Genomic DNA, 11,188 nt, shown 5'->3' with positions numbered 1-11,188 from the left:
TTCCTGTTACATTGCGGCACAGTGTCCAACCGCTCCCCCCTCACTTGGTTTGTAGCTCCCCTCCCTCAGCTTTGAGGAGACAGTGCGCTAAATCCGAGAAAAAAATTCGTTTATAGCTATGTTGGTGATAGCGTGGGCCATTTCGCTGCTCAGCCCCCCCCCCCCCCCCTCCCCCGACTCATTTTGCGAAAGTTCGCCCCTGGAAGCCAGTGTACTACTACGCTCGCGTAATTCGACGGCGGGTTATTCGCCAGCTTTTTGCAAATACTCAGACGTGTTTCAAAGCAAACGCAAATGAGAGAAAGGTGTTAAGAAACGTATTTGCAAGGTCTTGGCTGTCCACAACGGATTAAGATCTTGCACGGGACTGTTCTAAGCCATTTCCTCTTTGGCTGGATTTCCAGTCTTTCTTGCTGGAGGATATCGCGGGTATGAGCATGCAGTGCCTCCGTCGGGCTCATATGACTAACTCCAAGCCGTAGGCGTAGTTACAGGGGACTCAGGAGGTACCTGCCTACTGGCGCTCCTCCCACCGTTCTTGGAGATCCGTCACCAACCATATGATGATGGCATTGGTGGCCGTGGACTCTCCTACGCCCCGTCCCCTTCCTTTGTTTAATTGCTAGACGCTATGGGCTCAGTGACCAGCGCAATAACCACCACGCTGTCTTTTTCCAAGAAAAGTCACCGGGAAGTCTTCTGGGGCTAACAAGCGTGTCGTTCGGAGGTTGAAAAAGCACGACGTTGTCAAGTGCATAATTAGTATCTACCATTTAACATACTATCTGCTACGAACGTACACACGCGCATACTTGATAACCCATCAACGCCAGGTCTTGGCCATGCTGGGTTATCCCTCCATGGCCAAGATTGAAGGGTCTTCGTGCACGAGAACGGAGGCAGCCAACTGTCCCATGGCCAAGGTCGAAGGGTCTTCATGCACGAGGACGAAGGTAGCCAACTATTCCATGTGCCAACGCCGAGGCCATCAACGGCGAGATATGACCGCACGAACGGCAGTCCGCCGCAATCCGAAGGTATCCCGCGATCAGGAGACCTTTTCACACCAGGCCCCGACTGTGATCGCTTACAAGCTGTTTGTCCGACATACTGGCCCCTCTGAGATCACAGCACCATCTGAGCGAACACTGAGCACCGAGCAGGGGCCCCAGCGTTTGCCACGGATGCTCTGGGCTGTACCTGCACGACACAGTACACGTATGGAGAGTTCCGATGTAAACAGGCCACCGTCAGGACCCTACTAATGCTGTAAAGGCTAAATGTCAACCCGACCCGACCGCGCCAACCCCGCTGAGCACGGGGCCACGGCACCATCACGGGCGCAGACGCTTTGCAGCCTAGCACCCCGAGTGCTAAGACGCGCACGGGACGGGCTTTTGGAACCAGGTGCTCACTTTATCTTTCCAACTATGGATCTGACTGAACGACGCGCCGCATAAAGACACGAGTATTCCCAGCACCCGTGGTCCCTTCAGATAGCAGGTGCAATCGCCGGGGCCGGATTAATTGCTGTGGACTCCGCAGTGCCTTCTCTCCTCGCGCAGTCCCGCGGGGAGGCAAGCATGACCCCTTGGGTGGCCTTTGACCACCACTGGGCTTGGAACTCCCGGTGGCCCTTAACCCCCGGGTTTCCTCGTGCTTCTGAGGCCTTATTGCTACCGTGTGCCGCTAATGGTTCTGTGGGTCTTGATGTTCCTGGGGAGCGTTATGCTTATGAGAGCCTCATGACGTTCTTTAGGCTTCGAATTGTTGCTGGTGCTATTGGGTCTTCATGGCACATGGGGGACTCTTGGTGTTTTGGTGTTCTTGAGCCTCCTCGTGATTTCGAGCCCTTGTTGTTTGCGCATCAGAGCATCAGAGGCTTTCTGATGCTCTGATGTTCTGAGCCTATCCCAATTCTAATTTTCCGGGCGCCACCTGGTGCCGTTAATGGGTGATTGTTCTGGGTCATTTACTCTTTTTGGCATGCTTGTGAGGATTCGGTGATTTCTTGGGATTCTGGAGCTTCCAGGGTCAGTTCATGTTGTTCGAGCCTGGAATGTTTTGGGGGCGGATGATTAATTTTGTGCGGACCTGAAATATTATCCTCTCCTATAGTGGCTTTCATTTAGGCACCAAGCAGGAGCAGCACTTTATATGCCTTCGAGAGGTGGGGGTGGGGGTAGAGCGAGCCTCCTCCCCTTAATGCTGTCTTGAGCCCTCCCCATGCTCCTCTGAGCCCCTTCCCCATGAATAAATATGGACAACAATATTGCTTGACCGACGCATTTTCGTTACTGCAAATCCAGAAAAATCCCCTGAGTTGTTGGTATGCTAGGCACCTGAAGACAGTATTGTTGCTTTCATGCTCATTTTGTACCATAGTATTCTGCTTGGTCAATTCCAACTCTTTATATGTTACGCCAGCCTGCAAACATTGGCAGGTTTTTGAAGAGCTATCACCCTGGGCCGCGACGACAAAAAATAGGACTGCGGCTTGCGGCTCTTAAACATTCTTGAACTAGAAGGACCATTCTTCCGCAAAGTCATATCGGACGATAAAAAACCCTTAATCTCAGGAACACAAATTTTTAGGGCAGGACATCTGGAAAGAAATGATGATTTTTGGGCGGTTTAGGTCGACCTTATCGGTTGAGGCCCTCAAGTCGAGGGTTATGACCTTTGAATCCGTTTCTGATAAGATGATTTTCCTGAAATACTGAGAAGTACCCTCATCACCAGCCAATAGAAGGCCCCCCACCCATGTTACCCAGCTCGAAATGCGTTAAAAAACTTCCATTGAGTGTCTGTTGATTGCCATTTGACTTAAAATACCCTTTTACATATAAGTTCTGCGGAATGCGTTAGCATTATGAAGTCGAAAACTTTTGTTTTGTGTATCCCTTCCATGTGAACGTTGTCAGATGATCTCTGCGGGTTTTGTTATCGGACCAGGCGGGTGTGAAGGCACCAGGATTTTTTCGTTACTGATGTGCCTTGAGAAACTATTGCTAGGTACCGCAATGCTATATATTCGATCAACATTGCGAAAAATTCCGACTAAAGGGGCATCATCTCATGTCTAAGAAATTTACGATATGCTTAATGGACACATAAGCGACAGGCCTGCTTGTAATCAACCAGCTGGTTTTCATCATGGACACTTCTTTGTCGCACCACACGGCAAGATGTCAGAATTTATTAACGCGACAAGAGATCCTAGTATGTTTTGCATCGCGTCACGATGTCCATGGCTTCCAAATCGCGCAACACACTGCGGTGGTTCAAAATTCGCTCTGACCTAGTTGCCGAAACCGTTTCAGAGCTAGGCTGCGGGTCAGGGTGGCGTCGGTTCGGCTTTCTGCCTGGTACGACTCCGAAGAATGTGAAAAATGTTGATGAGCACCCACGCATTCCCACCTCCGCATGAATATTTACCAAGTCATCGCTCGCAATCGTATAAAAGCCTCACACATCGACTCAGGCAGCGTTAATGCAAAACGGGTGCGCAGCGTCACGCAAAGACAATACCGCCGCCTCCATCTCCACATGCGGATGGCCTTCAGCGGCCTCGCAGACATGCAGACGCCATATCCGCAGCAAAGAAATACCTGCGCCCGCCAAAATGGCGCATTTTTCTGCATTTTTCGCCGAGCACAGGTGAGCCGTGTTGTTGTTTGTCCGGGTAAAACGCGCGTTGCCTCTTTCGGTGGGGGCCGCGGTGCCCGTATTAGCATAGTGTGAATGGGGCCGCGTTCGGAAGCGCGGCCGGTACCGCGGCACACCGCCGTTGGGCGGTGGGAGCGACGATTTTTACCGCGCCGGCGGCGCCACCTGTGCGCGCCCGAGCCACCGGCCTGGGACGTTTGTCAAAGACGCGGCGCTTGCGGAATGAGTGGAGGCTGGGCCGGGGCCGGGTCTCGGACCGGGTCTGGGGTGGGTGCCGGACCGGGCGGTTGGGCCGGGCCGGGAGGCCCATGAGCTGGGCGGATGGTGGTCGGAGCGCCGCTGTGGATGGCTGCGCTGGCTTCCATATTTAAACCGCAGGGATGCACCGGGATGGGGTTGGGAGGGGAACTGTGTGACTGGAATTAGCATTAGAAGATTGTTAAGGTAGATATATTGGACATATTGGTCTTCGTGAACACATTGTTCCTTGCTTACTTACCCATCCCATCCATTACTTACCCCATCATAACATACGCTTGCCATCCCGTGGTAAGAAAACAACCGATTTCGTCTTCCATGAAAATGCAGCATGCTTTTAAGCATATGCAATCAAGGGCAATGCGTATACCAACGTCCTCACCGAACGTCCTCATATATATGTATATATATATATATATATATATTATATATATATAGTATATATATATATATATACCGCCGCCTCCATCTCCACATTGCCAGATGGCTTCAGCGGCCTCGCAGACATGCAGACGCCGTATCCGCAGCAAAGAAATACCTGCGCCCGCGTCTTAAGCCTTGCGCAAGATTAGCAGGTTTGCAATGGCATATCACTGCATGTAATATTTTCTTGTTATTATTGAGTGTAGCAGCCTGATGGCTGCAGCATGTTGCATGGCTGTGGAAGTGGAAGACATGTCTGCATCTTTGCCACCTACGTTTTGTAGATTCCCGAAACAGGCTGACCAAGTGATGCCACTTATGGGTTGTGTGCTTTGCTGAAGGGGATTTGCAAATTGTATCATGTGTTTTTGGTCAGTCGTATGTCAGATGCGGAGTTAATACAATAATGCACGCCTGACCCATCTTTTTATAATGGAATTTATTATGAAAGCAGCAGGGATTGCAGTACGGAAATCATATCATTGTTCATGCCGTGACACAGTACAGCACTGAGGTAGTGCCACAATGACCGTGTTGACCCGCGCCGTTGCACAATGTACCACATTGGTTGACTACTCTGTGTCAAACCCATAAGATATCACTTTATAATTCATGAATGACTGGCAAAAACCGATCTAACAACGTCAAAGGCCTATCACTAGTGAGAATGGTGTCGCACTACAGTGGTTATATCAGGGTTAACTAGTAAGTGCATAAATAATCCTAAGCAAGAAAAATATTTTTGGTAGCTCAACGATACCATCTTTACCGTAGCAATAACAATGCTTCGACAATCAACTGACAACACTGTTACAGATTTATTAATTTTTGCATGCAATATCGTCTTTGCATTTCCAGCTACCAATAACAAAGTAACTGCTGTGCACATCACGTGATATCAATGTCAGGACTAGAGCACTGATTAATATTTTTCCTTAAAACCTGACGATCACTGCGCTGCGTATGTCAAACAGTCCACCAAAACTTTTCTAACGACCGGCACCAAGACAAAAAATCCATAAACAGACTATCCACCAATCCGCCACCCCACACAGCGCCCGCACACAAGAACAGCCGACCTGTGTCAGCTTTCGTGCGTTTCGAGGTATTCTTTGTGTCTGGCTGCCAGATGCTGCCAAGTATTACTGTCGTCACAAAACCATTCCATGGCGCCATCAAACGATGAGGTAATGGGGCGCAATTTAAAAACCTTGAAATTTTGCTGCTTAGGGTCGTTTTTGAATCCTGAAAGCTGACCAGTAGTTACAAGTAAGCTTTTCCCATCACGTCTGGTGCTTACCTCAATATCTTCCAATGTTGAACATTCCCTTTAAAAACGGCGTGAAAATTCAACCATGCAATGTGCAAACGACGGCCTATGTTCGATTATCGGTTCGTTATCACCTTTTCGTTATCTTTTGCATGTCGGGAACACAAGACAGTCATGCTGTCTGAACTTCTGTCGTCGCATTTCTGACTATTTTACCACTACCGCAATGGTTCGATGCCGCACAGTTTCAGTCTGATGCACAATGCAGTGTGTCGAGCACTGACCATTGCTACATTTCCAGCAGCGTCAAGCACCACTGAATAGTTTATTTACACATAATCCTCTTAATCATGTTAAATATGCGATATTGCATATCGTATATTTTGGCTATTGACGTAAGATGGTGCCGCCCCTTACAAAAAAAAATCAAGATTCATTTCTGGTCACACAGCAAAGTGAACATCTTTTGAACGGCTTGACTATCGCTCGATATGTTTCATCACGCGTACGATTAATGATAATCCTAAATGCTCCGAACTGAAACAGCCTAAATTTCAGATCCTTACTGCCTTTTGTTTACCTAAACAAGAGTTTACCTAAACAAGAGTTAGTAAGCAAAATAAGACCAACGTACTTACAGACATACAAACAGGCCCACATTTTTGTAGGTAGTCCATTATAAGACAGCCCGTTGGAAAACACAGCTAGTACAGAAATGCTGCTCACTTCCATATTGGTGCCGATCTCATGCTGCAGGCCGGGATCCAAACTTTGTTTTTACGAAAATCGCTTGGTTCTAGCTAGACAAAACAAGCAATCAAACAAACAAAACAGCTAAAAAATGAAGGTTGCATATGCAACTGCCGGAATGAAAGCAGGGTCAGCAAAATACGCTTGCTTCATGTTACCTGGAGTTCGACTGGCACAGATCTCTCCCCAGTGATTTCTCTTACAGTAAACCCTGAAAAGGTATCATGCGGGAGGTTTGGCGGGAGATATTTTTCCCGCTGCCCGTCCAATACCATGACGGCGTCGCCCGGCGGTCCGTGTCGGTTCCACTCCGGTGTGGCGTTAGAGGGCGTGCGATGTCCACTCACGGTTGGTGACTGCAGTAACATTGGTCTAGACAAGCAAGCGCTTGTTCCAGGGGTGTGCCGAGGCGGGCCTTATCAAATGTTGTTATGTACTTGGCGCTGGTCTGCGGTAGCACTGGTACACTTGAATAAATGCCAACAACAAAACGGCAAGGCAGGCACGTAAAACCAATAGATTGAAAACTTGCCATGTTGCAAACACATCATGCAAGAAACTCCCTGCACCTTTCGTGCGCTTGAATGTATTTCATGGGAGCAATTACAATTGTGCCCGCCGCCCCGCCACGAAATCCTGCATAGGTGCCCCCCTGCCTGCTGGACCTCTTCTGCAGCTTCAAGGCCAGCTGTTGGGTGGTATAGAACTGTAGCAGTGCATCGTTACACTGCCTGGCTGCTCCGTGGTGCTTTTTGAATCCGGAGCGATATTCCACCGCGCCCATTTCTGTAGGCGTGGCCATCTTGGCAGCTTTGGTAATGCCTTCGGTAGGCAAGTGTATCTTTTTCTATCTAATGAACTGCTGGAATGGGAGCATACGGTCAGTTGCTGACGGCTTCCGGTTTCGCCGGGAGACGCACGGAAGGCCATTCTGTCCGCCGTCTTGTGGCCGGGTCTCACGCATCCCTCCATTCCGAGTTCAGCTTGGTCTCTGGTGCTCTGAACTGGACCGGGCCAGTGGTCGGATCCGATGTTCTTCCCAGCCGCCTGCGGTCATGCGACTGCAGCTACGGTTCGGAGCTTTGCCGATAGATAGCGATACCGTGGCGGTGAGGTGAGCTTGCCGGCAAGTTTCGCAGCTTCCTGACGCCACTTCGTGTTTTTGTTTCGTCTTCTGCTCAACACAACACATGCAAGCCATCATGCTGCACAGGTATATGACGTGTTGGATTTCGGCAGTGGTGTAGTCAAGATTTTGCCTAGGAAAAGGAAAACCGAGTCATAGAGGGGCGCTTTCAACCAAGATGGCCTCTCTCTGTCGCTAAAGAGGTCCTGTTTTAGGAATCGTAAGGGTTTTTTAGGCCCGATATGATATTCCCATGCCTTGGGAGATGTTGTAATACTCAATAATATACATTTTTACTTTTTGATTTTTCCCACAACATTTGGCTCTGATTTCTCCCCTTAACACACTACCGTTCAGGGACTATTGGTCCATTTTTTGTCAGTCACCTATTAAATCATATGATTTAATTAGTCAGCGTCGCCTGCTGAGCTGGCTGCACTGCAGACAGCAATAATATCATCGTGGTTTGTAAACACAGTCACAACTTCGACAGACTCTACTTGCCCTACGTGAGCCACCTTTCTCCCGAGGGTACGTCTCCCAGTCCAGCTCCGGTCGCAATCGTAGGGTTGGGAGCTGGATCTCACTCTTGCCCCTGGCTTGGTTGGGATTTACCCGCCGTTGCTCAAGGCGTTGAGTCCACGCTTAATCGCGCATAAACCCATTATGTATGATCTATCTATCTATCTATCTATCTATCTGTCTATATATATATATATATAGATATAGATATAGATATAGATATAGATATAGATATAGATATAGATAGATATATATATATATACATATATATATATATATATATATATATATATATATATATTTATATATAGAGAGAGAGAGAGAGAGAGAGAGAGAGAGAGAGAGAGAGAGAGAGAGAGAGAGAGAGAGAGAGAGAGAGAGAGAGAGAGAGAGAGAGAGAGAGAGAGAGAGAGAGAGAGAGAGAGAGAGAGAGAGAGAGAGAGAGATATATATATATATATATATATATATATATATTTGTATATCTACACATCATCCATGCTCCCAGCACAAACTGCCAGAAGAAACAAGCCAAATACAAGTCAAAACGGTTTTTTGGTGGTCATCAAAGATCTCACGGTTCTGAACACGTTCAAAGCCAAACTCGAACTTGAATCAGGCCTAAGTTTGACGACCGGCTAAAGTTCTTGGAATAGAATCGGCACTTTTGGCGTATCAACCAACGCTTCAGACAAAACCTTTACAGCCAGTGTTCACCGAAAGCTTATTGACATCGGTAAATGCTTGGTCGGCGACAGCATGCTTCCCGAAGGTACAGACCGGTGTTATACGGACGTTTAAACACTGTGCCCTTAAACATTGCTCGTTGTGGCCCTTGTGCACCAGTAGGTTAAGCAACCCAAGCAAATCCCAGCTGACAGCAATTGCGACCTGCGCACTAAGCACGTGTCACCTGTTAGTTAAAAGACATGATATCCCATGGTGACAAAGCCGACGAAAAATCCTTGCTCTGCATGGCCCTTGTACACCAGGAGGTAAGGCGAGCCAAGAATGGCCCACCCCAGTTGTCCAAGGAAGCATCTCAGTGGGAGCATCAAACTTCACATATATTACCAGAGTCCAGCTACAACAACATCCTTTATTGAGTGATGTAAGTAACCCTTCACATGTTTGGCTCCAGTCAAAGTATACAACGTCATATGTCGCTGTAAATGCAAAATAGGGGACCACGCGACCCTACCTAACAGCATAGGGGAGCGCTCGTCCCTACCTAATAGCGCATAGGGACCGCTCGGTCCCACCTAACAGCGCATGGGTTGGCTACACGGCACTCTCCAGACCCCTGACCACCGCACCTACAAAGCGGCGGCCCTCGTTCACACCCACACACCCACCCACCCACACCCACACACCCCACACACCCACACCAGCCACCCCACACCCACCCACCCCCACACCCACAACCCACACCCACACACCCACCCACACCCACACCCACACCCACCCACACCCACACCCACACCCCCCACCCACCCACACACCACACCACCCCACCCACCCACACCCCCACCACACCCACCCACACCCACACCCCACCCACACCCCCACCCACACCCACACCCACACCCACACCCACACCCCACCCACACCCACACCCACAACCCACACCCACATCCACCCACACCCCCACACCCACCCACCCACACCCACACCCACACACACCCACACCCCACCCCACACACCCACCCACACACCACACACCCACCCACCCACCCACACCCACACCCACACCCACCCACACACTCACACACACACCCACACACACACCCACACCCACACACCCACCCACCCCCACCCACACCCACACCACACCCACACCCACACACCCACACACACACCCACACCCACACCCACACACCCACACACCCACCCACCCACCCACCCACACCCACACCCACACCCACCCACACACTCACACACACACACACCCACACCCACACCCACACACACACCACACAACACACCCACACACACCCACACCCACACACACCCACACCCACACCCACACACACACACACACCCACACACACACACACACACACACACACACACACACACACACACACACACACACACACACACACACACACACACACACACACTATAAATATAGAGTTGAGAACTCGTCGCTCTAGGAGCGATGCACATCCGCGAATAGCATCTTCGCATTCACAAACAAATGCACGCAGGGACGCACGCTTCTCTTCTGATCGGCACGTAAAGGTGCCCCTTTAGAGGTCACCTTAGGGCGCCGATGGCACTCTGCTATGGCAGTCCTGGGGGTCGGCACGCATTTTGGTTGTTGGCGACGGGGATGGGGACGGGGTTAACCAAGAATGACTTAGGCCATCCCCTTTTTCCAGAGCTTTCCACTAACCTCACAAGCCATTGCGTGCCTTATGGCGCTAGGTATGTGAAATTTATTACATCCTTAATCTGCTCAGCTGTTACGATTTGTGTCTGGTGAGAGCAACCATAACTTATTGTTACAAGAGTGGTACGAGACGCCACTACGCAGAAAGATCAGAGAAGATAGTCTTTGTGTTACGATCATCCTTTACCCGTATCTTTTGATATTCCAGCCAAAAATATTGGAGGGCCAAGCCAACACTGGGGCTGGGCGGGGCGGGGGGGGGGGGGGAGGCAACTCAACACTGGGGAGGGAGAGGGCCAGGATCCTCACAAAAGAATACAAATCGACACCCGTGATGTCGCGGATGAGCGTGTCACCTGTCAATGATGGGTATAGGCAATAGGCACATGCTTATGCCTGTCTTATGCTACGTATGTAGTATGTTTGCGCTATACCGGTGTTACAGGAACTCATGTATGTAGGCATGAGATCCATGTGAGAAAAGTCACGAGAAAACTTTAATTTCAGAAACACACGATTATATCGACTTTGTCTAAACCGTTACTCTAGAAAATCTCCAAAAAGCTGAAATGTTAAGAAGTATAGCTAATACCAGGCCATGGAGTGTGACAGGCTGTCTGCTGAGTTAGAAAAGCTAAGATTCGTAGTGTTGAACGCCAGTTCGATCTTGGACCACCCGGCCTCGCCCTTCATAGCCCGCGGAGGGGCGGCCGGCCGAGGTTGGCCGAGCAGAGGCGGCACCAGGCACCGCGCTTTTACAACCCCCAGATGTCAC

This window comes from Pollicipes pollicipes, unplaced genomic scaffold (genome assembly GCF_011947565.3).
Source record: "Pollicipes pollicipes isolate AB1234 unplaced genomic scaffold, Ppol_2.1 Scaffold_4002;HRSCAF=4701_pilon_pilon_pilon, whole genome shotgun sequence".
Classification (NCBI taxonomy): domain Eukaryota; kingdom Metazoa; phylum Arthropoda; class Thecostraca; order Pollicipedomorpha; family Pollicipedidae; genus Pollicipes; species Pollicipes pollicipes.
The sequence above is the reverse complement of the archived record's forward strand: the minus strand, read 5'-3'. Positions refer to the sequence as shown.